This window comes from Leiobunum rupestre, chromosome 6 (assembly GCF_980474605.1).
Source record: "Leiobunum rupestre chromosome 6, qqLeiRupe1.1.hap1, whole genome shotgun sequence".
NCBI lineage: Eukaryota > Metazoa > Arthropoda > Arachnida > Opiliones > Sclerosomatidae > Leiobunum > Leiobunum rupestre.
In genome coordinates, this window is record NC_143389.1 from 70,322,810 (window position 1) to 70,350,100 (window position 27,291).

The 27,291-nt window shown below is 36.0% G+C and overlaps 1 protein-coding gene across 3 annotated transcripts in view; it reads right to left on the reverse strand.

Annotated features, from left to right (window-relative positions):
• LOC149943309 (uncharacterized) overlaps positions 1-27,291 on the reverse strand; it is a 160,222-nt gene that overhangs the window by 45,397 nt on the left and 87,534 nt on the right. The window lies entirely within an intron of this gene.

Consider the following 27,291-nt stretch of genomic DNA (forward strand, 5'->3'; position numbering starts at 1 on the left):
ATAAGTAAGATTTAATTTAATCTAATTTTATATTACATAACCTATGGAAGCAAAGTATCTATTAATTAAACTGTAAAAGAGCCTTAATTTTTTTTAAATTCAATAAAATCAAAATATCCATAGAAATAAGAAATACCTTGATTTGATTTTATTAAATATATCAGAAAAGTGCCAATCCTGTTATAATATACGCTATAACATGCAAAAATAATCGGTTTTTTTTCTGATATTTTTTGGATTATTGTCGGTTATGAATAGAAATAAATAATTGGATAAATTTCTTATTCAAACGCCGATCTCTAAAATTTATTATCGAACTATGAATCTACCATGATGAATATTTATAATTGATAAACCATAGCAATGCCCTTGCTTCAAATATAAGTCCGCAATTTTGCTAGATTAATTTTAAGTTAGATAATTCCACGAAATATAAAATCCCATAGACATTCGTCTACATTTCCGTAGCGATTAACCTGACAATAGCAGCCAAAGCAAATGAAAGTACAGTTTGCATCTGAAACTCGCTGCTTACGGTAGAATTGTAAGTGGGAGTCGAAAGGGGGGGCGGGTGGTAGTTGAAAGAATGGCTGTCACTTTTGGAAATGGCCAAATAAGAGGGTTCGCGGGCTTAGCGAAAAGGGGACTTTAACGTTTAACTAAACAAACGTTCGAGACGGGGAAACGCTTTGTCAAATGGTACTGCAGCGCCATCATCGGAGAGATAAAAAAAATCGGCTAAAAATCGGGGCTGAAACCAAGAGCGCAATGAGAAGGAAATACTGAACAATCAAACGAGCGGCGCGGAGTGAAGAAGAGATGATCTAGAAGCTAGCCGCAGTTGTCAAAAGCGCTTTCTATTTCTATAGCAACAACACGTTTCCCCGAGTTGGGTCCGCGTAATGTTGACAGTGCAGTGTGCAAACACATCATGACGTCATGACAAAGCCTCTTCCTCGACTAGCACTCGAGCGGGGCTCTCCCGCAATACGGCGCGCGGTGATGGCGAGTGCTACGCCACCCTTTTGCCGTTTTCTTAATAACTGGACGAGATTTCACGTTTCTGTTGCGACTGAGATAACAAAGTGATGGAATAGTTCGGATTGAAATGCTAACAGCCACTCTCCACTCTCGGCCTTTTTCCTAGTTTGACCGGCTTTACAACTCTTTATCTCAACTAGGCGTTGCTTTTTGTTTTGTAAAACTCAACTTTTGATATCCAGTTTTGACTCGATTTTCGATTTGGCGTATTTCCGAGACAATAAAACGTGGTTAAATTTCTTGTTTTGAAAATTAGTTTTTTTCGATTTTGTTTGACACGATCGAACGTTTAAAATGTTGTTTTAAATTGCAATCATTTCGCAAAATGAGCGATTGAACTAAGCATTTATTTTTTTACTATGCAGAGGAATTTCCTTAGAAGGTTCAATATTTATTTTAAAAAAATGAAGAAATATTATATAATATATATTTAGTTGTATGAGTTATACATGAAGTACATTATAATCTAAAATGTAAAGATGAGTGTTTGTTTGTATATTTATATGTTTGTCCACTATAGGAATCTACACATTTGGTATACTACCTCATGGTACTCTGACTTTGGTTTTCGACGGTTACCGTCGGCAAAACAACTTTAATTAATTGAATTAATTTAATAATTAGGTATATATATATAATGAACAAGATACTACACTTTGATCTTAGCCAAAAAACCGAGTTTCTTAATTCGGAGTTTCATCACTGGCGCTTTTTCCTTGGTTATACAAATAGGCATAGTTATCCGGGAAATACCGGGTACGTCCCTGTCGGAATAGTGCGATGTTAAATGTAACGAATTTTTAAAAATATTGCATCGATAAAATATAATTTATAAATAAGTACATATACCTACGCAAGTACGCAGTGAATGTTTTTTAATTTTACGGCGCTAGGCGGTAAAGTTTTAGTGGTGATTTGGTTTGGTGGGAATTTGCGGCGAACTTGACATGCCCTGTGTTTTATTCTAAAGCTTAGATAGTTACTTCTCTATAATCTTCTGGTTAGACCGGAAAATTAATTTCATTATGAACCATACAGCAGTTTCTCAGCATACATATTAATATGAGAAGTCTGATTTTGCTCTAAATTTAGTAAGATCTCATTTTGAAACTATAATCGGAAAATAAAATTATTTCTAGTCAATGTAAATTGCATTTTGCACGCAATTCCACCCAAACTAAATTCTTTCAAACCGAATTTCTATAAGTATTTCTTTGATAAGTTTTTTTCTAATACATTTTAGACCTAATGACCCGATTCTAAATTATTCCTGGTAGCCTAGAATTTCCCTTCTAAAATAAAATGAAAGCAAAGAAAAAAAAAGCTTCTCTTCCATTCGCCCGAGGTTTCGATATTTTTAATCTCTAACTTCAACCTTTGAAAAAAAATTCTGAATATATTTTCTTTTTATTCCCCTACTACTTTTCTCTCATCTTATAATATAATTGTAGCGAATTCTATATCCTAGCACACTCGGGACTGTATACTTGTATTTTCAGGGATCTCTTAGAGAGCGAAAAAAAATAGAGTCTTATACATTGAAATCCCTAGATAGCGTAGCGGCTCTGAAACAGTTTTCCAATGCTTATTACGTCATTGCCCAGTCGAGCAAACAGGGTGAAAAAAAAGCCTTTACTTTTTACTATAGGCAGAAAATTTTCTATGTAGGCAAACGTTAGGTTGGTAGAGTTCAAAACCAAGGCTTAAGACAGGTTCGGAGTTATTCGCTGAGAACAGCTTTTACCCTATCCGCGCTCTACGACTAAAGTATCACTGGTAGCAGACTTCCCATAGTGCATTGGGTGGCGCTTTTACTGGGATATGTGTATGTTAAGCTTACGAACGAATTCAGTCATTAATCACTGTCATCTCGGTGGGGGGGTCTTCAATGTTGCCCTCCCCCCTTAATTTTTACTTATTCCGTAGACTTTTCCGCCCCCTGGTCTTTCCTTTAAGCGTACTGTGTTTTGCGACGTTAAAAAGTACTGGGAAAAAGTCTCGCTGGATATAGTATATATATTTTTTTCAACCCCCATTTGGTTCCTTCAGAATTTTCGGTACTATTAGAATCTCGCCTGCCAGTGACATCTGGTATGAAGAAAAAGCCCCAAAGGAAACTGCTTTTTTTTCTCTCTGTGTCGTTCCTTTAGTTGCAAAAGGAACATTCACATTCTTTATCTCTCTCAGTTTTTTGAAGAAACTTTTTTTCGTCTTATTTCTATTCTCCATCTTTAAAGATGCTCTTCTTACTGCGGCTATCGTAAGGCTTAAACATCTTTCACAAACTGCCCTCTTTTCTCGTCTCGGACTCGATTTTATCCCCCTTCAAAATATCCCCAGAAAACATTTTCCACATATTCCCTTAAAAATATTTTTCGGTTCAAAAATATATGTATATAGAAATTCTTCCTTTTTAAATGATTTTTACGATCCTGAGGCTTATCGTTTTTTTCTTCTCACACTTCGTAATACCGAGGTTTTCATAGAAATTTCAATTTATTGAATTAATTTTCTTTTAAGGACCTACGGGTGTGAGAAAGAAGACCAAAGAAATTAATGTTTGAAATTGTATTATTTCCACCTGACTTAATTTTAAATTTTATGATATTTATTGAATTGTGGAGATATATTTAAACGTATTTTGTTTGCAAGAGTATTTTTCTTTGATGAAATTTTATTTGTTTTGTTAATTCAATATGAGAAATAATTAATAAAATAATAAATTTCACCAATTGAATAATAACATAATTACTCTTTCATATAACCACATTTATCTTCAGATTCCTAAATTGGATTTTGGTTATATTATCGTTCACGTAAATGCCAAAATCGCTGAAAGGGTTCCACATTGAAAACGTTTGAAATATATTTCAGATTTCCATTGCTTAGTTGACGCGCCAAATTTGTCAGTGATAAATCGTAGAAAAGCTAATTTTCGTTTTTACGGCTTAGTAAAAAAAACTAATAATTCAAAATATCTTAATTTTACTGCTTTGATAACATATTAATTCAAATATTAAGTGACTATTGCGTTAGTATTATTTTAAATTTATTTTTGTCAATTTAATAATAATTATCAAATAGGCTAATACCCAAGGCACCACCCAAGTCTTCTAGCGACTTTTATTGCCTTTTATTCAGGTGGCCGGGTTATAATGCGTAAGAGTGGTGGCAAGTCCTTCATTGCCACGCGAGCCAACAGCTCCCTACATTATTAATTTAATACCATCGGTTACGTATGATCCCCAAACAAACACGGCCAAGCGCCAAACAATAATAAAACCTAAAAATTCAAAATAACTTAATTTTACTGCTTTTGAGAACATATTAATTCAAATATTTTGTGACTATTGCGTTAGTTTTATTTTATATTATATTATTTTATTTTATTTTATTTTAAATTCTATTTTGGTAAATTTAATACCATCGGTTAGGTATGATCCCCAAACAAACACGGCAAAACGCCAAACCCTAAAGAAAACCTAAAAATTTAAAAGAACTTAATTTTACTGCTTTTAAGACCAAATTCCAATATTAAGTGACTATTGCGTTAGTTTTATTTTAAATTTGATTTTGGTCAATTTAATACCATCGGTTACGTATGATCCCCAAACAAACACGGCAAAACTCCAAACCCTAAAGAGAATTCGGACTGTCTTATCCGATACAAGAGGAACTTTATCTTTGACATTTCGGCGCGTACGGTAGTCGAGGTACGGCGACACGCAGCACCGACTGTCAAACTAGAATATTTATAAAATGAAGAATCACCGAAAAAGAAGGCGATTAGCCGAGACGGCCCAGTATATACGAGACATCTCTCTATCTTTAAACTGAATATCAGGAAATACTAAGAGTAGGAATTTGTAGATACCGAAAGAAAGACCGATTTTTTCCGCTGGTCTTCGAAGGAACGGATTCGAGAACGAACCTTTAACAGTTCAATCATTCGAACGTCGACGAACGATAACAGAAACTGAAAAGCGAAGGGCAAGCAACGACCGCGTTCGCTTCGATCGCGTAAGAGACGAATCGGAGCGCCCTCGAGTGAGAGAAATGGAAAACGAAATGGAAGTGGGTTGCTATAAAATTGAGTCGAATTGTCGGGGGAAGTGGTCCGTGGATGGACGGGCGCCGCTAAAAGGGACACGGATCCGGAAAGGCATTTTCTCTCGATGATCGTTCAAAAATCTGCTCCAACTTTTCTGGAAAGATAGCTCTCTAGGGGACGATCGGAATCACCAACGTCACCCGATACCTAACACGATACAAACGGACCATAGTCCCCTCCTTCCTATTCGCAATCAGGCAAAGTGGCGACGACGGGACTGCAAATGGAATAAAGATTCTTTTGGAATCTTTCTGAGAGTTGGGTATATATCTTTTCGGTACTATACAACCGTATATAGTTTTTCTTTCCGCACCTCCCTTCTGACTCGCCCGCACCCCCTCCCCGCTTCGTCTCTGGTTCTTAAGACGCGTAGGCTATAAGAGGGGGGGTAGCGAGCCCCCCCCCTTCATGGGCCTTTCAAAATAGCGCGTCGGAAGGCATCGCCCGGAATGATGAACGACTTCTCCGGGTCCGACTGTCAAACGGCTCTCGCATTCAAAAAGCGATGTGCCCCCGTCTCAGTCTCTCTTTCTCTCGTGGTGCCGAGCAGAAGCCGTTTTTCGGCATCCAGTAACCCGAGCGAAAGGAGAGAGATGAACCCGGGGGGCACGGAAGAGATGGGAAGGTTCTCGTCCCCCTCCACGCGCAGACAGAGAAATTTTCGGGACCTTTTTCGACAGCTGATCTGTCCCTTTTCGCCGACTTGGCTTTCAGCGGTTCTCGCTCTTCTAAGAACAGTTTCGAGAGAAAAATAACCGAGATTTACAGGAGGTCAACACGGCCAGACGACCATTTCATTCTGTTATGGTCGCGTTTTTAATACGTATTTTATTTGGAATTTTTAACAAATACTTCATTTCCTGAAATTCTACGCTAAAACCTTCATTTCCTGAAATTCTACGCTAAAATCCTTCATTTAATGAAATTATATATTAAAAATTTAAAATACCTCCTTTTAAGAAGTTATATATCAAAACTCTTTATGTCTTGAAATTCTACATTGAAATCTATCATAACATGAATTTATATATTAAAATAATTCATTTCATTCATTCATTTCTATATTGATATCCTTCATTTCATTCATTTCTATATTGATAACCTTCATTTCATGAAATTATATATTAAAATCCTTCATTTCTTGAAATTCTATATTAAAATCCTTCATTTCATTAGTTATACAAATAAATCCTTTATATGACGAAATTTTAAATTAGAATCCTTTATATGATGAAATTCTAAATTAGAACCATTTATATGATGAAATTCTAAAATAGAATCCTTCATATAATGAAATTCTAAATTAAAATCCTTCATATAATGAAATTCTAAATTGTAATCTTTCATTTGATGAAATTCTAAATTTGAATCCTTTATGTCATGAAGTTCTAAATTATAATCCTTTGTCATGAAATTCTAAATTAGAATCGTTTATGTCATGAAATTCTAAATTAGAATCCTTCTTTGATGAATTTCTTTATTAATATCTGAAGGTCATCATTTAAATCCTTCATTTCACAAAATTCTTTAATTTCATAGATTATTTTATTATTAAAATTTTAATATTTTTAAACTTCCATAATAAAATATTTAATTTCTTAGTTAGAGTAATTTGTAATATCTTCTAATTCTACATAAAAATCTTTAATTTTGAATACAGTTACCGCTAGTATTTGTGCTTCAACTTTAAAATTTATCAATTCAGTATTACTTTTGAAAATGTACGTAGAATATAAGAGCTATCACCGCGTAAAAACGAATGGAGCGATTTATTTTTGTGGAAAGAAGTATTTTGGGTCAAAAAATAGATTTATTTCGTCGTGGCGCGGAATAATCGAGGTTTTCGATATTAGAAAAAGAAATATCACAAAAGAATTGATGGCGAGAATCCATCGGCCGCCACCGAATCTAATAGAAAAAAGGAACAGTTTCCGAACTTGCAGAAGAAGGAGGATAGAAAAATAAAAAAAATACAGATTTCTGTGTGAGAAAAGAACTAGAAGTGGAGAGAAAAAATTCGGCCTTTAGCATTTCGCGTTTTTTGACGGCTGGATCTGGGAAAAGTGATTGAAGATCTTGGATCGGAAGAAAGAAGTCCAACTGTGACCCCATTGTTGGCACCCCTTTCGGACCTCATTTGGAACTACTTCTCCCTCCCTCGCAAGCCCCCCATTCCATTCCTTCGCTACCAGATTCGAGGCCAGGGCTTTGGAAGGGTCTGGCCGCTTTCCATCGTACTGTCCGGTGATGGCCAATTGGAGTAGACGTAACAGCGCACCCTGGTGTTGAGGGAACAGAGGGGACGAAGTGAGGTAACTAACCCTTAACCGACGTCTCATTGTTACCAAATTTTTCTCTCTTTCGCATTTCTGCCCGTTAGGCCCGGTACCCAATATTCATTCAATCACTCATTAGTCTCGCGTTGGAAGCGAGCTCCAAACGGGGTGCACTACTGCAAAAAAATGAATTTCGTCTCCGTCCAAATTACCAAATCAATATTAGCAGCTGCAGTTATGCCGTGCCTGCTATACCCATCGTTTGAACCAGAATAGTTTTTGCCGGGTGCTTTTGGATTGTGCGTGTTCATTTTGGTTACCGTATTTCTCAGCACCTTATCCCGATTGGGGTTGTTGGGGATATTGGGGTTAAATTTCCCAAAGGTCGATTGGTCAATTTAAAGGTAGATTATGCGCTAGTTTCACGAACAACCGTAGATAATTAGTAAGTATCTAATAAAATATATTTTAGCAAGTGAGATAATGCAATATAATATTAATATAAATATTTGAAATATTTAAACTCACAAGGAGACTACCCGAGGTGATTATCACTGATTTTGTTGAAACTCGAGGGTTCGGTAAACCTTTTGGTTGTTTGAAAATTGCCAAAGGGAAAAGTTGCAATGGGCTTTAGTTTTCCTATGGCAACCGAAAATGTTTTTGACGTCTCCATTTAAAAAAGCATGATATTTTCTCGGTTACCCAAATTTGGTTAAAATTTAACCAAAATTGATTAATTTTACCCAAAATTCTTGATTAATTTTACCAAAAATAGGTCAAATTCATCTTTTTGGGTAAGTTTTTAAAGTTTAATTTTTTAAAAGTTTTTAAGTAAGTGAAACCGAGAAAAACCCATGCTTTTTTAAATGGAGATTTTATCGTTTTGAGTGATCAAAAACATTTTCGGTTGCCATGGGAAAACTAAAGCCCATTGCAACTTTTCCCTTTGGCAATTTTCATACTACCATAAGGTCTGCCTAACCTCCGAGTTTCAAAAAAATCCGTGATAATCACCTCGGGTCGTCTCCTTGTCAATGGTAAGGCAAATTAAGAAAAATTATATCAATATATTTAAAACGTTGAATTTTAAAAGTTTAAAGAGAAATCTGACATTATGATTGGTCGAAACAGCTATCACGAGATCCAGATTTTTAAAACACTTGAGTATCCCTTTAAATTTGTACCTTATATAACCAGCCAATAGTTATCATGTTTAAAACACTATTACATTTAAAATAAATATGTAAAATCGGTTTCGAAAAGTTTATATAAAAATTTAAAAATAAATGATTAAAGTTTTTCGTTTAGACGATAAAGGCCTAAGGCATCCTTTACAGATTAAAAAGAGCGATATCTCAAATAACAATTTAACCTGGGAAAATTCCCGATGACTTTATAATACCCGCCATTATTAAAAATACCTACAATAACCTTTGAGCCCGAAATAATGAAAACTGAGAAGCGTCGAGGTTGAAAACGACTTTTTGATAGCTACCATGAGCGAGACCCGCTCAATTTTTAGCCGTCTACGGTTGGCGGGCTTCGAGGATTAAAAACAAACCCATGCCCCTATCTATAAACAACCAGGCCAGCCTGCTGGGATAAAAATATATATTTTGAAGATGGCCACGCGAGCCTGCAACAGCCATATAAACTTTTATTACCGCGTAACGCCGCTAGGAGTCGCTTTCTTGGATGACAAAGAGGGAAGCCTTTGGTCAGCGGTCGAAGACTAAGAAACTGGCGGGGGGGGGGGGGGAAGGCGGGGACTTTGGCCAATTAATAAATAGAAAAGATGAGCCTCCACCGACGGGAGCCATTAGTTCTGATTAGCCCCGGTCCTGGTTCCTTCAGAGCCGGCTTTAAGACTTCGACACGTGGGGGTTTGATCCTGGTTAAGGCGCCCAAAAAAGTATGATCGAAATAATGGACGCACTCTTAAATTGGCTCTGTTATATTTATACAACGTTCACCTGACAGCGCGTTAGAACGGAGCGTACTTTGATACGCGGTTAGGAATTAGCTGTTAACTAACCCTCGGTTTCGAAAACTTCTAAAAGCAAAGATCAAAGAATCTAGAGGACTCAACACGGGGAGGAGTAGAGTTAATCCGTATGATTGCGGATGATTGATAGCGAGTATCGCGATTTGGGGCTAGCTTTTCTTAATACACTCTATATAGTCCGTGGAAAAGTCTTCCAGACCACGCCGTTTTTGCCCTTTTGTTTTGCTTGGGGTGTTTTGTCATGACGGATCGGGATTTTAGTGACCCTTACGAGCGAGGCCAATCGGGAGAGACCATCTTAAGAAGGCAGCCCGAAATTTAAAAAGGGGTGCCCCCGATGGATGCGATTAGCGGGGGGGGGGGGGTGGACGCTTTATGAGGTGCTGACTTGACCCTATAAGGTCCGATAAACGGTTAGGGTCAATATGAGACCTGGAAAATGACTATTAAGGATCCGACGTGTCAAAATTATTTGACGATGACGTATATCAGCTAGCTTTAATCCGATGTCACTCGAAGGGTTGGCCACGATCTTCGGCTCATTTAAATTTATAAGCCGGATTATTAGCAGCGCCATCTATGGTAGCTTATTTTTCTATACGCTTTTTAAAATGATTAGCTAAAAGCTGGCTTTGAAAGTGACGTGATGACGTCTAGTCTCATAGTTGATTTTTCTAATTATCGTAAGCCTTTTTTGAAACACTACATTGGCTTGTATAAGTATCACACTTTGGGTATATTATAAATATTTTGTAGCAAAAATAAAACATTTTATATTTTAAATTTTCAACCCAAATATTTAATTAAACATATTATAGTAACTATAGGGAAAATTCACCTCGAATAAATCAATTTATTTTCTAAATTTTCAACTCAAATATTTAATAAAATATTTTCTATTAACTATAGGGAAAATTCACCTCGAATAAAACAATTTATTTTCTAAATTTTCAACTCAAATATTTAATTAAACATTTTCTAGTAACTCTGGCGAAAATTCACCTTTAATAAAACTATTTATTTTCTAAATGTTCAACCCAAATATTTAATGAAACATTTTCTAGTAGCTATGGCGAAAATTCACCTTGAAAATAAAACAATTTATTTTTTAAATTTTCAACTCAAATATGTAATAAAATATTTTCTAGTAAAATTTACCTCGAATAGAACAATTTATTTTCAAAATATTTCATTAAATAAAAAGGTTTGTATTCATAAAATAAATTACATTCAAGGAAATTATAGTATTTTTAAATTTCCATTTAAAACCACATTAAATAATTAATCATTACCGCTTCAATGTCGCGAATAAATAGCTATACTTAAAATTTAATAAACGTAATATAATTTAGTTATAATAAGGATAAACTGTTTTAGTAAAAATCCATTTATCCGGTGTGCGGCGTTGAAAATAAATTTCCACCTCTCTTTTAAGGAATTAATTTCTGGCAAGGTGTTTTATTTTTAATTTCCCAAGGATATTAGTTGATATCCCCCGCCGACTAGCGCTGATACGACACGCTCCCGTAAGTCGTTCGTTCTCTCAGGCTCGTAATATTCGGGCACTCGTATTTATCGCCTAAGTTAAATGGTCGCTTCATAGCCAACTTCTCCCGAACTCAGCGCTTTTTTGATGGCAGCCGCCAGCCGCTGAGCTATTAAACGACTCAAGCGTTGAATTTTTTCTTTCCGTCTCTCTCTCTCGCATCCACTCCATCTTGGTCTATTTTGCGCCAACATTTTTCTCAGACTTTTCCATCCTCATCCCTCATCCCAATCATTCTCTGATTACGGCGTTGATTATTCGTCCCTATTTGCCGCGCGCTCTGATTTCGAGGAATGGTTTTACTCCGTCTTTTTCTCACTAATGCTTCAACTTAGTCCCCCTCGAAAAGACCCTCAATATGGCGGGACAGCGCTGTTTCCTTCTTCCGCGGCGGTAAGCCACCACACGTGCGGAGGCGACTGTAGGAGGGCCTCAGTTTGTAGGAGGGCCTCAGTTTTGCCAAATTTTTGGAGACTGCGAGTCGAATTGTCGAGCGTGTTTTTTGAGACGGGACCTCTTTTGCTTCTTGATGAATCGTTTTCTGTTTCGGGCTCTGGTAGAGATGGAGTTTGGCTATGATCTCTATACGTTCTTCTAAATTGGTGAACGGAAGTTACCCTTTGCGGTCTTTGAGGTGACCATAATCAAACCATTTTCGCGTTAGTTTGTGATTTGAGCTGTGTTTACACGGTGTCAATCCTTGTCAGTGCGTAATTATCGTTGTTTGCCAAGCTGATACCCTTGGCACCTACCCAGACGCGCGTTTTTGCCACGTTGGTAGCAAGTAGCACCCTGATTTGTTTTGTGCCTCGATAATTTTGCGACAATAAACCTCGCTACATTACAATAATAATAAAATCAGCTAAGCTATATAGTACCCAAGGAAACACCTTAGGCCCAATTCATCTAACGACTTTTAATGCCCTTATTTCAGTTGGCCTGGTTATACCGCGAGTCAGTAGCTTCCTACACTTACTATTACCTTTAACATTAAAGTTTCTTGAATCATTTCATTGATAGAAGCTGGATATAGAAACTAATGTACGCTGGTTTGTCCCTAAGCCGTACTGATCAACGTCCCTTGACTAACGCCATCTCTTCCGACCTCCAAGAATCCGCGCATCTGGTACAGGAAGCCAGAGTCTTCTGTTTCTGCAATGTTGCAGTTTCTGGCGTCGGCGGCTTCGTTTCTAGAAATTCTATCGGTGCGCGCTGAAATTTGGATGTTATATCTGTCTACGGACTGTTGGTTTCGTAATGTATCGCGCTTGTCCCGCGACTAATTCTCTCCTCCTAAGTCTAAAGCGATCAACCAGGGACCGAGTGCCAGGATGAACACCAGGAATTCCTCAATTAGTTGCCACGCTTATCTCTCGGTTTTTCCCCTCTAAACCGACTCTTCTTGTTCGGTCGACGGAGATTTTAGTCTTAGTCCCGTCGAGATCGGATACCATTTCCTCCGAGGTCTATATTTGGTGCCCCCTTTTCACGAGATAACCGCCTAAGAAACGAAATCTCTCTTTTTTTATGCCGGGGATATCCGCCAAAACTCGCAATCCGCAAATATTCATCTCGCTGTCTTCACGGGGCATTACCTCTTCCGATCTTTGGGCTGGATCTCCGCACTCATTATTGAGGGCCCCCTGAGAACACAAAGATACTCAGAGTTGTTGGCATCCAATGGTTTTGCCATTCATTACGCGGTAAACCATGGGAACGGATTCCAACAGGGAATGGGACGGGGGGACGCGCTGGCTTAAAATAGGAATGCTATACGATGTGTTCCAGGATTTGGTATCTCGCTCTAGATATAGAGTGGCTTCTAGAACTTTAGGGCCCACCTTCGTGGGTAAGGGGTGTGGTTTAGACGGTCATTACTATTACTCTCATTGGGTAACGATGATGTAATGGTAATTAAGAGGATCAAATAGCATTTGTCGACAGTCTTCAAGTACAATTAGGATAATACGTTTAGAACGGTGCTGACGTTCTCGAAACTCCGCCTTTTAAGGGTGGAGTTAATGATAAGTTTGTAATATAGATTAGGTGTTAGGTTTTAACGGTATATGCATTATAATCGCATACGCTTTTAGTATCAGCTGTCCATATATTTAACAAGATAGTTTTAGATTTAGAGGTTTTTTGCAATTTAGCTTCGTACAATCAAGCTTTTGTCAATTTTAAATCTATATTTTACGGATAATTGTTTAAGTATAATTAAAAATGATGCCTAAAATATATTCAACAAGATCGTTTTATATTTAGAGGTTTTTTGGAATTTAGCTTCGTACAATCAAGCTTTTGTCAATTTTAAATCTATATTTTACGGATAATTGTTTAAGTATAATTAAAAATGATGCCTAAAATATATTCAACAAGATCGTTTTATATTTAGAGCGAGGTTTAAAAATTTAACTTAATATTTTCTAAAGACGTATTTACACATTTAGCATCTCCCCCTATTCGGCTTTCCGTTGCTATGCAACTCGTTTTGAAATTTTTAATATTTAGGCTTAGTTTCTCTATTCGGTGTTATAGTCGCGAGCCACATTTCCCGCACGGTACTGACGAGTTCCAAATAGGACGAAACTGTCTACCGTTGGAATTTCTGGCTATTTTATTTAATTTAATTTAGTTTTTCACTCGAAGACCTATCGGTACGAGCTATTAGAAAGTTTTTAAATTTCTTCAAATTTGTTTAGGGTTTAGCTTTTTTATCCCTTTTCATAATGGACTAATCTACTTATTCGCTAATTTTATCATCCTTTACAATGCAGTCCATAGGTGGTTCCTTTTAACTTAACATAAACTAGTTCTACCAACTTGAATTTTCACATGGATAATTGTTTCATTTACTCTCATTAAAAAATAAGGTCTAAAATGCTCTTGACATTTACCCACTTGAACGTTAAATTTAACCGTAGCAGATATTTAGGGCAAGAATTTATGTTTTTCTTCACAATTATAAATAATCATAATTGGCATGGGTTGAGTGTTACGTCCTTGCGCAAACAACGCTTAATTCTTTTAACACAAGCCAAAAAGCCATCGTTTGAAGCGCTTTTAAGAACCGACTGTTCCGTTTTTATCGGATCTATTTACTAAGAGGGAACCACTTTCGGTTTTTCTTCGAAAATAAAGTAAAACATAAAACGGATCAGAAGCGGGCTCACGTTCTAAAAATACTCGAAGCGAAGAATTTCTTGGCATTAGTAGAAAACAGTCGCGCCGAGTTGATTATAAAAATAAAAAGACAATTAAGAAAGAAAGAATTCAGTTTATTCGAAGGCGGCGGGTCTGTCTTCGGGTTGGGGCCAATTTGAGCCACGCCGCGAGAGGGTGCAACGGTCTCCCTCTCTTATTTTTGCTATTTCGGAATCTTATCTCGAGGAAGTTTTTTCGGGAAGGAAGTCGCTGGCAAACCCCACTTCTCTTTCTTTATTAGAAGTTAAACAGATTTAGCAACGGGACAGGAGACATCACAACAAGTCCTCTTTCTCTCTTTGCGATGTCCCCGTATCCCTCAACGCGCTACTGACAAAATGTGACACTCCAAATAGATATTCAACGGATTTAATCAGCGCACCCGGAATGCGTTGATGTACGCCGAGACGGTATAGACCACCGACATAATGATGACAGGGTTTGCTCTACCAGGGACCAGGGACCAGGGATGTTCTTTGTTCGAGACAGACGCTACGCAAAGATGTGGAGAGACGCAATAACTTTTACGGAATGGTAGTCTTACCTGGTATCGTTAAAACTATGTCAACTATAATCGGACAGATGTCCTTGTTCGTTGGACCTTACTGTCCGGTTATCAAACGCGTTTGTAGATGGAAATAGTCGTAGCCAGAGCAGGTGAACGCATCTATCATCTTCGTTAAATGACAGTCAACATTTCGCGTCCGTTTTTGGCGAGGAGACGCGAAATGTCGTAGGATTTTCCCACCCCGCCTACCTTCCCCGAATTCTGCTCTGTTATATAACAACAACAATCTGGTGGCTCCATCTCCGTCTAGTTTGGCTCCCCCACTGATCCTACCATCCAATATGTATTTTTTCATCCGGTTCTAGTATGAATTTCTAATCAAGGAGACTTACACCAGCGTGATCGGTCGGGGAGGGATTTGAAATTTTTTCTTTCAGTCGGTTGTACGCATTTTCCACTTGGCTTGGAAGGTGGCCGATTCATCTTACTCTCGCTGGTCGGGGTGGCCCACCTCGGGGAAAACACTAAATTTGTCCAATCGCCAGATTTTATTGTCGGGGGAAATTTTTGGTCGTCAATTTTTAGCATTTAAGTTGACTTCAAACTTCGCTACTACTTTCTGGGGATAATGCATTGTTAATCTTGATGGATCGGCCCATCTTTCCCAATATGGTTTCCCGTTCGTATTGTATCTACGATTATTACACAAGGACCAGTATTCTGTATACTTAGAATGCGCGGGATTTTACGCGTGGATATGGGTGAGGTTTTTACCAAAAAACGAATCTTTTCTAAGTATTCGATTGGTTGGTTCCTGAACTTTGGACCTTTAGGTTACATCAAAAGTAAATAATATATCTCTTAAGAGAGAAGTATCCATTTAGGATATAAAAAAGAAAAATTTACATCCCCAGGTTCAACGGCCCCACCGCATCACGGCGTAAAATAAACCACGTGTATTACTCCGCGTAAATACAGGGTTGCCACAGTTTTTTAACTCTGACTTTTCCAGGTTTTCCCTGACCATCTCCGGAGATTTTCCCTGACTTATTTTTTATTTTTAACCAATATTTTAGTAAACGTTTCCTATTTGCAACCAAAGTTAAATTCACTGACATTTGAGATTTTTAGACTAATTTTTAAATTTCCTGACATTTCCCTGAATTTTAGACTAATTTTTAAAATTCCCTGACTTTTCCCTAATTTTTATACCATAATTCAAATTCCCAGACTTTTCCCTGATTTTTATACCCATATTCAAATTGCCTGACTTTTCCAGGAATTCCAGGTTTTCCAGATACCGTGGCAACCCTGAGATATGTAAAACATTTTTCCAAATGAAATATCTCTTGAAAAATAAGTATAATGACGAACTTTAACCACACTATTTTTATTACAACAAGAATCATTAAAAAAATCAGCGGGAAACCTGCGAAAATAAATGTTGAAAGCGAATAACATTACCGGTATAAGATTATATAGACTTGTCTCTAAGCGATACATTTTATACTTCTAATATAACTTTTAACAAGCTGTCTAATTCAATAAATTGTAATAAAAACTGTAAAAGACCACTAAAATATCTCGATGCGAAAATAATTTTACGAGTGTGATGAAATACGGATCTAAAAAAGTTGTAATATTCCATTGGGAATTTTTATTTTATTGCCAAGGCTTAAACATTTCTAAATGAGCAAGGAAGCAGCCCTAAAATTCTCCTTTTCATTAGGTCCATAAAACAAAGGTGAGAATTTGGCGCGTTATCAGCGGAGCCGCGAAAGAACAGGCATGTCCCAGAGCATTGCGCCGCGACATTTTAACAACTGCAAATGAAATCTCTACTTTTTCGCCAGTGAGGGTTACTCCCGGCGCTTTGGGGGCAGCGCTCTCCGACCCCAATTTTACGAAACGATCGCCATGGGTCCTGTTTACCCCTTCCGCGACCTCTTCGAATTCGATACAGTCGGTTTCACCTCGCTACACCTTCGCCCTTTCCTTCCCCGAGCACCCCCTGGTGACGACGGAATAAAAGTCCACTGAAAATCTTGTTTCACTGGGTTGAGGTTTTTTTGCGTTTTAAAGCGCTTTCATATTCAGACTCGGCGATAATTTCATTTGAAAATTTCTTTTCATTCGCCTTTTAATTCATCCCTCGAGATCAACTAATCAACGAGGAAATTAGAGATAAAAGAGGAGCATTTGTTGGTAATTAGACACGCTATTATTTTCCTTGCAGTTGATTTTTTAAAATGAAGTTAGGCTATTAAAAATAAACTAAAAATAAACCAAATTAAAACTTAAAACATTATATTTTCTTTCCTGTCAATTCAATTCATTTATTTAGTGTTATAGATAAAAACTTGTAGATGGTAACGGTTATAGTGAGTGTAGGGTGTTGGCTAGTGTGGCATGAAAGGCTTACCACCACCCTTCTACGCATTGTAACCCGGCCACCAGATTTAACGGCATTCTAAGTCGCTAGATGACTTGGGTTTAAGGTGGTGCCTTGGTACCGTATTAGCCTAGCTGATTATTATTATTAATCAACATCGTGGTACATATTTTCTACTCTATAGAAGGAATATAAACTATAACGTTTGATAATGGATCAAAGGATTTCACGTTATTGACACTAGGTGTCCAAATTAACTTTGGAGGATGATTCATTCAAAGAGACTTCTACTAAACAACTCACTGTATAAACTTAGGCAAAACCTCTATCGTACCATAGTGCAAATTTCGCTTAGTGTGAAAAGGGAATTTGAAATTACTTCCCTCTTTACAATACAATTACTATCCTTAATTTTTTTAAACAATGTAATCTCTTTAAGTTATTAATTAATTAAATAGATGGTTCACACAAGAATACATTAATTTCTACTTCAGAAGAGTGACTTAGTTGAGACGATTTTTAGCGTGGCTACCAATCCCCTTTACGATCTAGCAGTAAACAACACAAACTCAGCCCATTGTCATTGGTTCTCTAAAAGTGACGTATTCCAACGCGATTCAAGCTCACACCGGTGACATTTTTCCTACCCCCCCCTCTCGTGCCAGTAAAAATATTCGACCTAAGCATAAATAAATTCATTCTTGGTTTAAAACCCATTTAAATAGCATACAAGAATACTTATTTCACGATTATTTATTATCTTTTCAATTAAATTATGCACCTAACTACATATTACCAAAAAAACTGATTTTCTTTCCTGCATATTTATCCTAATGAAATTAAAACACCTCATTAATTTATCTTAATAAAGGAAAAATGTTTTATTATCGCTTCGTTGGGTACCAATTGTCCCTGCACAAGTGTTATTCTTAGAGGGTACACTGGTCTATATTCGATCACTTAAATCTTACCCTCTCAACATTTTTTCCCTACGCAGAACCGTGTTGCGAAGAAATACGAGTGGTAACCCTGTTAGGGGAAAAAATCTAAGAGAAACCATTGAAACAAGGTCTTTTACATTAGTGTAGAGAGTTTATGTAAAGCACCTTGAAGTATAGAAAAAAAAAGATATATTTCAAGCCCTTTTTTATCGTTGGAAGCCCCAGAGAAAAGATGCAAATTTCGTCGAGTTTCTTTTTCGCGTAGCCGAAGATCATTACTGTAAATATCCCGAAGCTGGTGATTCTCATTGAACTTATACACGGAGAAATAGCCCGTTTTTATGGCTGAAAGAAGATTCTGGAATACTTTGGCGTAAGATGAAAGGAACGGGGAAAAAACATATTTTCCATATCGCTAAAAGAGCGTAGTTGTAGTTCCGGCATTTAAATACTCGACACAAGCGTTAACGGTAATAACAAAAGGAAAAATTCACATTGGCTAAAAGACACCGTGATTCAGCAACTACTATTATCAAAAGTAGCATAAGACTCAAAAGTGTGTCAGCTGTACCTTCGCGTCTATTAAATTTTCTAGCGAGACCTAGTCACACTATAGACTACATAACCTACTAGTTGGAATAGTACTAGCAACATTAAATTTAGTCTATAGTCTGGCACGATTATCTCTCTTCGATTTACTCGCCCGTAGACATACGTTCTAAAACGCCTCACTAGGCGGCGCTGGAGTACCTCGATTTTGATGACGTATTTTCCGACCCCCTTTGTTTCCCTTTCTTACTTTGCGACAAACTCTCATTAACTACTATACCGTTCTGATACACTTTTGGGTCTTACGCTACTTTTGCTATTATTGTATCATCGGAAAATTTTACTTTTAATATTTATTGACTATTTATTTATGAAGTAACCTGCCCGATAAATTTTGAGTTCTATTAGAAATGGTTCTTATTATTAGATGCATTTTTAGTCGACAGGAAATCACGAGACGAAATTTAACCAAAAAATGTGTGACCTATAAGCATGTACAAATGCAATAAACATTTTCCATAACTTCAACAATGCCCTTCGAAAGTAGCCTAAAGCCCGCGCATTTTAGTCGGAATAGCAAAATAAAAAGAATGTAAAGGTCGCACTTTGAAGTTCACCTTTTAGTTAAAACAGAAGATGATGGTGCATCTTTTCGGGGACTTCAAAGCGGTTCTCCAAGAGCGAGAGAGTGTGGGGTGGTGGGCTTTCCTCTTAGCCGGCGTACAGAAGATGTAGGAATGGAGATGGGAGAAACGACTCTCAGCTCTCGGCTACTTTGCATGGGACCGTTGAGGTTTTGCTAAGCTGCTCATTACGATCGGAATACATGCATAATTTACAAGGGGTCTGCCAAAGTACCGGAGCAGACTGCGCCTAGCCAACTCTTCCCATTTTCCCTTCTTTCTGTCAAAAATACTCTCGTTTTGATAATTCCCCCTTTGCCAGCCGTATGTGTAGTTGGAAAGATTTACACTTCGCGTGCCCAATACTCATATTCCCAAAGAAAAAGGATCCACCGCCGCCATAATGGTGGTTCTTCATCTTGCCCGCAGTCGTAAATTAACGGATACTAACCACCCACACCAAGCGAGATTATCGGCTTGACCCTTGCCTAAACTATAAAACAAAACCCAGCCTATATTTCTGCGTTAAAAAAAATCGTTGAAATTTCTAATGGTTGATACCCGAAGTATATAATATTTCTCATTTTGAGAAGTACACTGATAATAACCCGGCCACCTGTTTAAAGGCATAATAAGTCGCCGTGATTACTTCCTCGAACATGCGAAATTATACACGTTTCATTTGTGTGACTTTATTAGATAATTATCTCGTAAGATATATAATACATACTTATGTTTATATTTAATTTTCATTAGTTAATTTATTATTATTAGTACATGTGAAAATAACGCAGTTACTTGGAGCTATATTACTTGAATATTAAAGAAATTATTTGAATAATAACACGGCGTAACGAAAAATATCATCACAAGCAAATGTTAATATATAATTAATCAAAATATGGACTTATATGAACGTACTAGGAGTATACAAGTAAATAAATATTGATTTATTTGAATAAGATCATAGATATACCGTTCCTTCATATAAAATGCACAAACTAAATAAGAAAAAGTAAATTAAGCTTAATATGGAAAATTGAATAAATCTAAATAAGAAAAGTGCATAAAGCTAAAAAATAAGTGTATAAAGCTACATAAGAAAAATCCATAAAGCTAAATAAGAAAAGTGCATGAATCTTAATAAGAAAAGTGCAGAAATCTAAATAAGAAAAAGTTAATAAAGCTAAATAAGAAAAAATTTGCCAAATTTAAATGAGAAAAGTGTATAAAGCTAAATAAGAAAAATGCATAAATCTTAATAAGAAAAGCGCATAAATCTAAATAAGAAAAGTGCAGAAATCTAAATAAGAAAAAGTTAATAAAGATAAATAAGAAAAAAATGTGCCAAATTTAAATGATAAAAGTGTATAAAGCTAAATAAGAAAAATGCATAAATCTTAATAAGAAAAGCGCATAAATCTAAATAAGAAAAGTGCATAAATCTCAATAGAAAGGTATACAAATCTTCAGAAAAGTGCATAAATCTAACTAAGAAAAGTGCATAAATCTAAATAAGAAAAGTGCATAAAACTAACTAAGAAAAATGCATAAATCTAAATAAGAAAAGTGCATAAAGCTAAATAAGAAAAATTCGTAAATCTAAAGAAAAATTTATAAAGCTAAATATGAAAAGGCGCATGAAGCTAAATAATATAAAGTGCCTAAATCTAAATAAGCAAAAATTAATAAAGCTAAATAGGAGAAAAATTCTGAAATATAATCATAAAAATTGTATACATCTAATTATCTATTATTTATTTTTAAATGTTACTTTTTTATACACGCTTTAAACCTATCTTCATTTCCTAAATTCTGCTAAATAACCTTTCAACTTTCTCTTAAAAATAAATCAGCAATTTTTGGGAAAATATCTTGAAGTAAAAAATGCTTTTTTATTTAACAATTTCGGGGCAGAGTAAGGCGTAACAAATGATTCAAAGCTAATTTATACCTTAAAGGTGGCCAAGTAGAAAGAAAATAAATTGGTAGGCGTTTTCCGCTATACTTTTCCAGTCGGAGGTTTGGCAAATTTGAACTTAGGGGTCAAAGGATGAAGGGCAGTCGAAGCTTCCTACTTATGAGATGCCTCGGGTTGCGAATTCCATCTCAATCACTTCATTCCAATTACATAATGACACGGAGAATTTGCTATCTAAGGGATATTCGTATATAAATCTCGGTTTCGAAGGGGGTGTGTAAAGAACCATTTCAAAAACGTTTCTTGGCGCAATGCAGTCTGGGAGTAAAGATTCTTTTTCCTCTAAAACCCGTTATTATATTGTTATCCCTTTTACCCGTTTTCACCGAATGGGTTGTCAGTGTACGCCACGTTGGCGTTCGTTGGACGCCAACGTGTTGCCAATGGTCAGGACAGGTCGGTCAAAGGGTAGGGCTTGATTAATCGGTTGTTGTTTATGGGATCTCATCTAACGGATATGTATTATTTTACCGTCTGAGAAGCGTAAAAATATCAATTTGCCGCGCGCTTCTTCAACACGCCCTTTCACGGAAAACAATGAAAAAATTCTTTTGCCCTCAAACTTTGTTAGTTTTTGTAAATAGATTTTTTTTTACCACTCAAATTTACCACCGAAGATAATCTGACCCAAACAGAACCCGGATGTTAACCATTTCTTTGAGAACATCGAAAAATATATATTGGAAAATAACATCCTAAGGACAATTAAAATAATTTTCTTAAATGACTAATATATAATTAGATCTCTAGGTGCAGATATTTATTTAATTGTTGGTTTGTTTACAGTTTATTAATTACCGTCTGTTTTATTAAATCGTTCGTTTTATCTTATAAGGGTCATTGAAGCGTGCATTTTATTTTCATAAGGTACAACAAAACCCTACTTAAAATGCATCAGCTATAAATATTCTAATTTTAGGTCAGAATTAATTGTTTACCTTAATAGCGACTTCTGTACTCAAAAGTTTATTCATAGAACTCTATCTGGGAAATATCTCTTTTAATTGAATTTAATCTAACATACGCCACTGCGCGAGTGAAAATCTCTAAAGTCCATATTCTAGCCTTAAAAACCATCCCTAAAGAAAATACAATCTTTGAAAGGAAGTGAAGTAGAAAAATATATATTCGGCATCTATCACTAATGTCTGGCCTTTGTAAAGAAAATTAACCTTTACACGTTGCAAAACATATCTCCCTTCATGCTTGGATATATTTTGAAGTCGCAACATTCGAACCGTAGCCTAGCCCTGTTCGGAATGGGATGTAACTTTGAAGATCTTTTTGATTGTTATAAGAGTTAAGAGACGTAGGCCAGCTAGAGAGGGAAGAAACGCGGGGAGGAGTTGGAATCTGAGGGATGGGCAGCAGACTGTTTAGTCTGGCCGGCTCGAGCCATCAAGAATGAAAGAAAAATGGAGCTACTATCCCTCCCCTCATAAACTACAGTTTCAAAGGCTACAGACGTCCACGCTGATAAAACTGACACAAGTGGCGCTTTCAAGAGATCTTTGACTGCGTGCTGTACCGTTGGCATTGCAATGATATGGATAACGAAAAGTATACACTTTTTCATAGACCACCTTTGTAATTGAGTTAATGAAGATATTTCATCTTCAGAAAATAATAAAGAGTTTCCAAGTTAATGTGTAACAGATATTAGAAACACGCGGTGGTTATACCCATTCACCATTCTGCAGCCACTCCATACATACTTGCTAGTGTTTGGCCGATTATTTCCGACTGAAATAATAGCTCTAACCTTACTTGCTAGTGTTTATGCGATTATCTCCGACTGAAAAAATTACTCTAACCTTACTTGCTAGTGTGTGGTCTATTATATCCGACTGAAATAATAACTCTAACCTTACTTGCTAGTGTTTGGGAAATTATCTCCGACTGAAATAATTACTCTAACCTTACTGGCTAGTGTTTGGGCTATTATATCCGACTGAAATAATTACTCTAACCTTACTTGCTAGTGTTTATGCGATTATCTCCGACTGAAATAATGACTCTAACCTTACATTATAAAAATTATCGCTGCTTTAAATAAATACTCAAATTTTACAGGATCATATTAGAAAAATTATCGCCGAGTGAAATAATTACACTAACCTTACTTGCTCATTTTAGGGCAATTATTTGCTGCTTGGAATCATTACCCTAACCTCATTTGCTCAGTTTTGAGCAATAATCTTTGAATAAAATATTTACTCTACCTTCACTTGCTCATATTAGAGCAATAATCTTTGAATTAAATATTCCCCCCTACCCTCAGCTGCTCAAATTAGAGCAATAATCTTGGAATTAAATATTTACTCTAACACCCCTTACTCTTATTAGAGCCATAGTCTTTGATTTAAATATTTACTCTACCCTCAGTTGCTCATATTAGAGCATTAACCTTTGAATTAAATATTTACTCTACCCTCAGCTGCTCATATTAGAGCAATAATCTTTGAATTAACTATTTACTCTAACATCCCTTGATCATATTAGAGCAATAATATTTGAATTAAATATTTATTCTACCCTCACTTGCTCATATTAGAGCCATAACCTTTGAATTAAAAATTTATTCTAACATCCATTGCTCATACTAGAGCATTAATCTTTGAATTAAATATTTACTCTACCCTCATTTGCTCATATTAGAGCAATAATCTTTGAATTAAATATTTACTCTAACATCCATTGCTCATATTAGAGCAATAATCTTTGATTTAAATATTTACTCTACTCTCAGCTGCTCATATTAGAGCAATAATCTTTGATTTAAATATTTACTCTAGCCTCAATTGCTCATATTAGAGCAATGATCTTCGAGGTTATATTTACTATACAATCAGTTGCTCCTATTAGAGCAATAATATTAGAATGAAATATTTAATCTACCCTCAGTTGCTCATATTGGAGCAATTATGATTTGTAAAATCAGAACCAAGTGAATACATTTAATATATAACGTGAAACGTACTGGAAGTCACTCAAAATCTAAAATAACTAATTTGTTTTTCTCACACATCCAATCTTGGGAACCGTTGACGTGTGTCAATCAAAATCGAAGAGAATGCTTGCCTCGGACGAAATTGTTGGTGGGGGGGGGGAAGCAACAGTGGGAACCTTTAACAGGTATAACTGGAAGTAGCTTCTAATATATCCCACCTTTTTCTAAACGTTACGCTTTGGGTTTCGTCTTTTGAAAGGTTATATTAACCCGAATATTGGCAAGAAAGCGACGCGTATATCTCCCGCTGAGTTCATTCTATATCGCTTTTCTTCAAGATATATTTGCAAATCGCTTAAATTTCGATCCATCTTTTCGGCGGGAAAGCGAGAAAGACCTCTCCAGAGTCCCATCGTCCTATTCCCCGAGATATACTTTCACGTAGAAAGATCCTACTTTACTACTACTACACTCAATACCACGAACTGCACAGACCGTACCGTATCCCTACTTTCGGTCCCATAATCGATTGGGACTATTTTCGACTATAGCAATATATCTAAGAGATAGAGTATAAAAAAACCAACTGAAATATGGAAGGGAAAAAACAATAGAGTGAAAGGACAGTCGGTTCTTTCGCGGGTTGGTTCGGATCAAGTTGGCTTCGAACCGAAACCGTAGTATGGTAAGCGCCTGTCCGTAGTGTTAAAGTTAATCTGAGACGCGAAACCACCAGGGCCCATAACTCTGTAAACTTATCCGTTTTGAGTCACTTCAAGCTCCCCTCCGATAAGTCAACGCGTGATTTTAAGAGTCTGTATATCTGGTGAAGTTTTGTCCGTATATCCCGAACTATAGCGACGGATATGACAGAATTCGGATTTTTTTAAAGGTCTTCGCCTTATTTTGTTCATCCCTGAGAGGGTATATACGAACGCTGAGAAGAACGGGGAGTTTTCCAGAACGGATACGATCCTGTTTCAGACGGTTTTCCACGAAAAAGTGAGAGCCCATGACAGCAGGTGAACGGCAATTTTGGTTCCCACTCCTTTTGATATCGTTTCGAAGAAACTTATGCTATATGATAGTCAGTTCTGTTTGGGTTTGGTTAATTATTTGCTTAATTAGTTTCTAATAGGTTTTATTTTAAATAGAGATCGGCGTTTGAATAAGAAATTATCCAATTTTTTATTTTTATTCATAACCGACAATTATCCAAAAAATATCAGAAAAAAAAACATTATTGAAATCGTTGTTTATTCGTATAAAATGTTCACAAATAAACAGTTAACCAAAATTTTTATGATTAATCGAAATTTTGCCGGTTAATTTATTTGTTCCGCCAATCTTTAATTTTAACGTGGCCTTCTTGATTTATTTTAGCTCTTGCGTCACTGTCTGAACATGCTTTTAAAAGTTAATTAATTATTATTACATAATTAAACAAGAGAGATTTAAAAACCACACCGCCATCTATGGGATTTAAAAATAACTATTAGAATGGTACTTGTCATGACAAAGATAAGTCTAAACTGACGTCATAGGTCACCCAGGATTCATAATTATATAAGAGAGTTTCAAAAACCACACCGCCATCTATGGGATTTAAAAATAACTATAAGGATGATACTTGTCATGATAAAGATAAGTCTAAACTGACGTCATAGGTCACCCAGGATTCAAAATTAAATAAATAATTAAATAAGAGAGTTTCAAAAACCACACCGCCATCTATGGGATTTTAAACTAACTATTAGCATCGTAATTGTCATGACAAAGAGAAACCTAAACTGACGTCAAAGGTCACCCAGGATTCATAATTGAATAAACAATTAAATAAGAGAGTTTCAAAAACCACACCGCCATCTATGGGATTTAAAAATAACTATTAGGATGGTACTTGTCATGACAAAGAGAAGTCTAAACTGACGTCATAGGCCACCCAGATCTGCTTTTCCAACTAACTGCGCATGTGTCATACAATTTTGAAACTCACTTATTAATAATAAATAAAAATAAGAAAACCACTTTAGTTACGAAATAATAAGAATTTACTTAAAAACAATTAAAATAACAAATTTAATAACAAATTAAATAACTTTTAGTACGTAACTAAAGTGTTTTTTAATTTTTATTTATTACCAAATGCATAAGAAGCCGTCCATTTTTAATATCACTTATTACTACTAATTATTAATAAATTGTTGAAATCAAGATACTTAAGAGCTACATTTTATATTTCTGCTTTTATATTCTATTTATTTTATAGAAACATTTATTTAATTTTTAATTTTGAAAGTCCAAATTTATCGGCAGTAATTCGTAACACCATGAGTCTATAATTATATTCTATAACACAACCATTTAATCCAAATAATTACTGATAAATACGTTTAAAGTGACGTAGAATAACAAATAGACACGCGTAAGATAGGCCACTGACGCACTTAATAACAAAATAAATAAAATTTCAATGAAATGTCAAATTAAATCAGTGGGCGAAAACCAACTACGCTGTTCACCAACTTGTTTCTTTCCAAAGAAAATATAGATAAGATTCTAAATATTTTTTGAAGGAAAGAGAAAAAAAATGTTGCGAATTATGTAGGGGGGGGGGGTGAGAATCAGGTGCCGTAAGAACCTTCGTAACTCGAAACGATGGTTCTTGAGCAATTGCCAGAGACAGTTTTGGCTACGAAGGTATCTCGAAGCAGGCTGCATAATCTGGAAGGTCGCTTTCCAGGAAATCATAATTCTTCCGCACGTTAGAAAGAAAGACAGTTTTCTTCTCGAATATCATCCGGTTTTCAAAACCGTATTTTTTTTTATAATCCCCCATCTAAAATTATCTACGCGGGAAAACTATATTTATCAAATATTTGACGTTATATCTCGGAATCGAAGAAAATTTGCGTTTGGTATATTGAAGATTATATCTCAAATGTAAAAAAATACAAATTGAAATTAATAAACTACCTTAATTGAAACCATGTTTTTTGATCACGGACTCAAACATTTGACGAAATTTTGGTCAGTATCGTGGGCATAGTAAATATACAGGGTGTTTCAAAAGGTTATGCAAAAATTTTAAGAAGTTGTAGGGGGTGAGTTGAGAAGTATGGGTGTTTTTTCCCACTTTCCTAAGGTGAGTTAAAAGAGCG